Source organism: Electrophorus electricus, chromosome 9 (genome assembly GCF_041902795.1).
Source record: "Electrophorus electricus isolate QZ-2024a chromosome 9, ASM4190279v1, whole genome shotgun sequence".
Classification (NCBI taxonomy): domain Eukaryota; kingdom Metazoa; phylum Chordata; class Actinopteri; order Gymnotiformes; family Gymnotidae; genus Electrophorus; species Electrophorus electricus.
This window is the reverse complement of record NC_137505.1, coordinates 9,076,992-9,084,528: the sequence shown is the minus strand read 5'-3', so window position 1 is coordinate 9,084,528 and position 7,537 is coordinate 9,076,992.

The following is a 7,537-nucleotide window of genomic DNA, read 5'->3' as shown; positions in this document are numbered from 1 at the left end:
AACCTTTTCATCGTTACTTAGTTTCAAAACACATACATCTATTACATATGTGAATATATATATAATATATGCCCGTTTTTACATTCATCGGGTTTTCAAACATATGTGAAATAACATGACATATATATATATATATATATATATACATATACATATGTGTAAAGGATAACATGTATTATTGGCTGGGTGGACTACATTATGCTAGTAAAAATAATTTCAAAGGACTCGAAAATCATAACCAGCTTTCTGGTTTTCCTTAGTCACTTAATGGTTTCTACTGCACATGTATGAATAATATCAGATTACTCTCCATGGTCAAGGCTGTCACCTAAATGAGAAACCACAGCCAGGAGTCTGTGGGTGCCGGTGGGTGCACATTCCTGCAACCAACAACTACATCTGTTTTTTTCATACGATTAACTGAAAATGCATCATGGATCGTTGAAACCCCATCTCTGTATTAACAGGCCTCTTTCATTGTCTCTCATTCTGTCTCTGTGTCTCTCTCAGCCTGTATCTCTCTTCTTTTTGGTCTCTCTCTCTCCTCACCGGTGGGCTTACGTGCTGTCCTCTAGCTCCCTGTCCTTCTCCTCTCTCATTTACTACTGATGGGTTAAAAGAACTTAGTCATTATGGCAGATACTTATACACAGCTGTATTATCACTCCACTGAAAGAAAATGGCACAACTCTACCTGGCTGGGGACTGGAGTTTTCCCCCAGTTTATCGTTTTGCTTTTCTTTTCATTCAGTCAGCATTTTGTAGCTAAAGGGGAATGGGTGGACAGAGAAGTATGTGGGCACGGGTTGATGGTACGAGCTCACCTCGACTGCTGCCTGAGAGAAGCCACCCCAGGAAGGGCAGAGAGATCCAGCTCGGACGGGACGTCCATCACGTCTGAGAGCTTTTGGCCCAGCATGTCAAACCGCTTAATGTGGAGGATGAGAATACTGTTCCAAGAGGAAAAGTGACTTAAGGACTGGAAGTGTGTGTGAGTGGAGGAGGGTGTGTGTGTTGGACTGGTTTAAAACTCATTCTTTAAGGTCATCTACGTCAGCCGAGACTCACCGTGGCAGTGTGAAAAACTTCACCTCTTCAGTTGCCTTGCAGCCTACTTCACACTCACAAAAACGCTCCAGTAGTGTTGGCTGAAAAAAGAAAGAGACCCTTTCATTGAGAGTGATAAAATCAAAATGGCAGCATGTCATAACTGTATTCTCTCCTTTACAACACAGTAATGAAGCGTTATCCAAAGAGGGTGTGTGACGTGACAGACCTTAAAGTAAGTGTGTAGACTGTCGGTCATAGTAGGGCTCAGATTAACAGAGAGGTAGTTGTAGACATCCACTCTGCAGCTCTGCTGTCCACAGCTTTCACAAAATGGAGAACAGAAATATTAAAACATTTGCACAGAAATAACTTGCTGCATCCCTTATACAGTGTGTGAGTTATCACATGCTAATATGCTTGTGTATGTTTTACTAGTAGATAACAGCTTATCTAATGTGGAGCATCAAAACAGTAAACATGTACACTAATGCAAAGCCAGCAGAGCACGTAGAATGCTCAGTCCATGTCAGTTATGTTTTCCCAAACTCACACACTCTGGGATTTGAAAGTTATGTGATGAATAGAAGCTGAACTGGTGAGCATTTTAAATGTTCACATTTAAGTTATGTATGTTATGAAACTTTCATGAACACTTTAAACAGATGTCCGGAGAAAGCGCCTGCTCTCGGTGAGAAAATGTACACTTTAAACAAACACGTTAAGACTGGTTAAGACCAGTCCATTAACACAAATGAGATATGGAACAGTGATACATAATTACCTGGTGCATATGAGCACAGACTTGATATGAAACTCAAAAGTTTTCCACAGGGCAGATGTAAGAGAAGAAAGAGGCCCCAAGCCTCTCTTCCTCCTCTTTCAGCTGCAGTAACTCAGGAACTCATGGGCATCCTTTGGAGGACAGCACAGGAGAACATCAGAGGGGGCGTTGCTCCTGGACTTCAACAGCAGTGAAAAAACAAAGGTGCCTGTGTTCAGTTCCTGCAGGGTACTGCGTGGGGTTCTGAGGTGTTCTGAATGGCTGAGGGGGCCGTTTAACTGAACCTGATCATAGTCTTCTTCAAATGCAGGGCAGCGGGCTGAAACACACTCAAGCAGGGCTCCCAGGAGCTGAACCTTCTGCTTTGTGCTCCGACTGGTGAGGCGGGCCTGCTGCAGATCTGCAAAACATCTACAGCCAGCAACAGGGAGACCAAGTGGTTTATATCTCTGAGCTTCACAGCACCTCCTTAAGCACTCATGATTAAACTGTTCATTTAGACCCATGTGAAGCCTCTGGTTCTGAACGGACATGTCTGCTGGTGTGTGTAGACATGCCTGGAAGAGCAGGATGTTCAAATATATGGCACAGAAATCCAACCGGAGGGAAGAATGTGGTTGGACCAAATCCATATAAGAGTCTGAAAGTGTGTGAGTAAAGCGCACTCTTGCGGCAATGAAAGTGTGTAAGGCTCACTCTAGCAATGATGAAAGTGTGTAAAGTGCACTCTAGTGACGATGGTGCGCATAGCTTTAGCAGGCCCGTCCAGAGCGCTCTGTATTTGTCCATGACGTCTGCAGTGTGGATCAGTGCTCAAGGAGCAGCTCATATCACATCTAACCTCAGCAGAAAACACCAGACTCCACATGCTGATTGCCTTGCGAAAGCACAGACTGCCTGCATGATCCCAGCAATGTTCCTCTTTAGGACTTTGGGAGCAAGTCCCTCCTTTCACACAGTAAGTCCAGTGCTCCCAAATTATATAATCATTTCTGCATTAACCTTTGAGTTTTAATTGGGTTTTTCAGCAAAACATATTTACTGAGCTTTTGCTGAAATTTAGGATATTCTATTAGTCATATAATGCTAATGTTCTTGTTGCTGTCCTGGTTGCCGTGCTGGTTGCCATGCTGGTTGCTATTCTTCTTGCTGTTCCTGTTGCCGTGCTGGTTGCCGTTGTTGTTGCTGTCCTGGTTGGAGTGCTGGTTGCCGTGCTGGTACCATAGAAACAATCCACCAGCCATGAGGATCAAGCCATACGTCTACATTTTCTCTTTCATGAGCATCATTTCTTTCTCTGTTTATAAACAGTATAATTACAGGAGGTAAAAGCAGATACAGTACTCCATTTACATGTACACCAGGTTTGCAGGAGCAATGAAATTCCATTTCAAAGATGCTCTGGAGGATGTAGAAACTATGAAGATGAGAAAAGCGTTGGCAGCCGTTGAGAGGAGGCTGAATAGTTTCTGTGGTACATGAGGTTACTTCACTCAATTCACTCAGTTCAACTTCAGATGAAGAAAAATTGTGAGAAAAAGTTGATGTCCAGCTGCCCAAAAGCCCTGCATCCCGTCTTTAACTTGTGTGATCGCTTTAGAGGTGTCAGCAGTCCAAACAGAGTCTGATTCCAAAGGCGAATCCCTCGGAATGCTTCAATTATGGTTATGGTATGTATCATGAGGAGGACATTGGGTATCCACAGGTTCCTCTTGGAAATATTTCCAACCACATCAGCAAGTTTCAGTATAAGTAACTTATGTTAAGAGACTTATTGTTAATTTCATATTGATGTGTAAAATTTCTTTTTGTTTTCAGTACCTATGAAAGATTTTGTCTGTTTTCTTGCTTTTTTTTTACCAAGTTTATTTTTCTGTATGTGATGTTGTTATTAATTCCATTCTTTTCTAGGCTTATTTACATTTCCATTCACGATATTTAGCAGATGTTTTTATCCAGAGTGACTTACAAAAGTGCTTTATCATTTACTCAAGGAATGAATACATCCTAGCCAGTGCAGTAAGTTAGAGTCCAAGATACCATTGAACTAGAATACTGTTGAAATACAGGGATCAGTGCTGATGCCTAGAAGTGCAAAATACTCTATAACAGATATCGATAAGATCGGAAAACAATACTCTATAATAAGTACCAAAGGTTCAGTTACTCAACATAGGTGTAGGATCAGTGCTCATTTAAATATTCCACAAATAGATGGGTCTTCAGTCTGCGTTTGAAGACCATAAGGGACTCTGCTGTCCAGACAGTAAGCAGACATTTGTTCCACCATCTAGGATCCAAGATAGAGAATACGCTCGATACTTGTCTTCCATGAGACTTCAAGCATGGTGTTTCAAGCCAAGCCATACTTGAGGTTTGACGTACTCAAGGTACAGATCGGGCTTTTACCATTGACATCAAATATTGAGGGACATTTTTGGCTTTGTAGGCAAACATTCAGGTTTTAATCTGATGTGTGCAGCTATTGGAAGCCAATAAAGGGAGACCAGTCGAGACCAGTCTTGCTGATGTGTTTTGGACAAATTGTAGAGGTCTGACGTCTCGGAGGAAGACCAGCAAGTAGCGAGTTGCATTAGTCTAGCCTTGAGATTACAAGAGACTGCACAAGCACCTGGGTAGCTTCCTGTGAGAGAACGGGCCGAATCCTTCGTATGTTACAAAGGAGAAATCTGCAAGACCGTGTTAGATTAGAGAAGAATGTCAAAGGCTGCTGAAAGGACTAGAAGAATCAAAACACATGACAGTTTGGCAGCTTTAGCAGCAAGTTTTTGCGTCACATGCTATGAGGGCCGTTTCTCTAGAATGTGCCGGTTTGTAGCCAGACCGATTGATCACTTTATGCAAGTGCATGTACAACCAATGTTTCAGGAACTGCTTAAATATTAGGTTTCATACCTCAAATGTTAATCAAAATGAAGATTTTGAGGAAAATAAGTTTAATATGTAACTTTTCTCTGAAATATACCACCACTTTACTGGATAATATTGTTACTGACTTGTTCACAAACAGTAAATGTCATTCTTTGCAGTACAAATCTTTGTAAACTTTGCAGATAATTAATTTATAATGATTATTCTTTATGTCTTTGGTTTGGCCTCTTTTGGGGCAAATATTGTTTGAAACTGGATGTTTGACAAATCACATTATTTTTTGTTACACACAAAAGGGTCTCTATACGAAAAAAAAGTTGAAAGTCATATAAGGGTTCTTTTGAAGAAAGATGTACCCATCTACCAGTACCCATCTATCAGCTACTTACTCGGCTGCTGCTAAAAATAGGGATTTCAAATATTTTTTGAACTATTGACTTATTTTCCCAATAACCAAAATGTCAGTGCAGCATTCTAGAAATGTCACAATGCATATGACATCACAACAGCTTTGACGTCACTACAAGTATATAAAGGTGAGCGCAAGCATTTATATGTCATTTCACTTGACAGATTTCAGCAGTTATAAAGTTGGAAGACAATAGAGTGAATTAAACCTAATCGTAGGTCAACTTTCCAGAACAAGGTACGGTTGAATAAGTCAATTTTGTAATTACAGAAGGCTATTTTCCATCTAATTGTATGTGTATGTATCTGTCTGTCTGTCTAAATGTCCGCTTAGCTACTATAGCTAGAGCTTTTCTAATTTTATGATGAACGGTCTGTCTGCTGTAGTTTTATATAGTTATGGAATGCATTGACGTTCCACCTGTTTTCTCACACAAGGCTTTATGTCAAGCATAAGCGACTGCTTTTTATACTATTTAGATTTTGCTGTTTTAAAGGTACAAGACAAGTAATATAAGTGATTAAACCAAATTTCATCACCATACCCGCCCTTTCTCGTCTGCCCACAATTGGTGACGTATTTCGATGTGGTACGTCCACGCTGCAGGTGCGTATAACGTTCCTAAGTGCGGGCAGTTTGAGACGAACAGCTCTACTTAGCAGAGAAGAGTCGATCCACAGTAGCGCCCCTCTCTCTGCGTCTACCTCTGTTCACTCACTAGAGAGAATGTGCTAAATATAAACAATTTAATTTGATAATTTTGACCATTAACACTTTGTGCGCTGTGTGAGCAAAAACAATGTATGTATTCGGTGCTTTCTAACTTTCACAGCAGTTGTCGGTTATGTGTTGATTCTGTCAGATGCCCTCATGGTTATAAAATCATTTTAGCGGTGCCGAGCCACAGGTTGAATATTTGGAAGTGACTGTTGGTTAACACGTAAGTTAGTGTTAATGGGTGCGTTTCAGTCGCTGTCATACTCGTCCCGTTGTCTGAAACGGAAAAAAAAATATATGCAATAGAATTATCAAAAAAAAAAGGACTTATTGCTTGAATCAGTGAAGCGAAAACGGGTTTTATGTTATGAGCAAACATAAATGGAGAGTTCCATTTGAGAGTTCCAAAGTCTAGAGTTTAAAAGTACCTTGTTAATGGCTATAAATGAACAGTTTAAATGCGTAAAAAGAGCAGCTGACCTGTTGCTTGCCATATGGGCTAGTTAGCTCACCTTCATATGTACTGCTAACCTGACTGGTTACTTATCTTAGTTTGCCTTCTCCAACAGTCACCATTACGTGGGGTCAGATATTTGTTAGCTAATAAGTTACTTCCATATACCCACCAACGCATTCTACAGGTCAACACATTCCTGCTGCCCCCATGACTGTTTACTTAATGATGTTTAAGTTGTTTGTGACCTAATTATTAACCACTAATAAAATCAGTTTAAACCATTCATAAACTTTTTGTATTCAATGCAGTAAGATTTAGCCTTTGGAACTAATGGTTTAGGGATATGCATACCCAGCTGCTTGCCTGTTGAAATTTGCCTGTAAAGGTGTGCTGCCATTCTGATTGCTTTCTTGCCTGTTTTCTGTCCTCCATGAGTGTTGGTCTGCATACTGACAGTCTTTCTGAACTGACTGCCATTCACATGTATAACTGTCTGCCTTCTGATCCTCAAGCCTGCCTGCTTACATGTTAGATTGCTGTCTGTCCACCAAACTGTAAAAATGATTTATGCTTTTGACTTCATATCGCCTTTTCAGAACAAAGTATTCCAGGAGAGTCCTAAGAAAACTTGGACCAGGACAAATGGAGAAACAGAAGCGTCTTTTTGGCAGGAAGATGTAAGGCCTTTGCACTACAATGTTAAAAAATCTTAGAATAACAATATTAATTTTAAATGATTCTTATTTATACAGCATATTCCTTATAGAACCCAAAATCTCAAGGTGCTTTACACTGCAATGAACGAACAGTATTCAGTAATAAAACATTGATCAAATAAAACAGTTAATAGTCACAAAATATAAATGTAGAAAATGAAATTAATTGAAACAGAATTTAAATTAAACTGGCTAAACAAGCTGAACAATTAGACCAAGCTAAACAAGCCACTCTTTAATCTGTATTAAACACCAATAGAGCTTGCACTCTAAATACTTTCTGGACTATTCCAAAGTATCGGAACGATGAAACATGAAACAGATGAAACATGTTTCATCAGCCTTGTTATTTTAAAAGATTAGGAAGTAATGTTAAAGGAATTAGTCTTATTTTCCTTATAATGTGCTAAAGTAGAATAAAATAATTTTGATTGTATTGTGCAATTAACAAAATACAATATGGACCTGAGCTCTATGAGTGATTCATCCATTAAATAGAGAATAAGAATAACAAT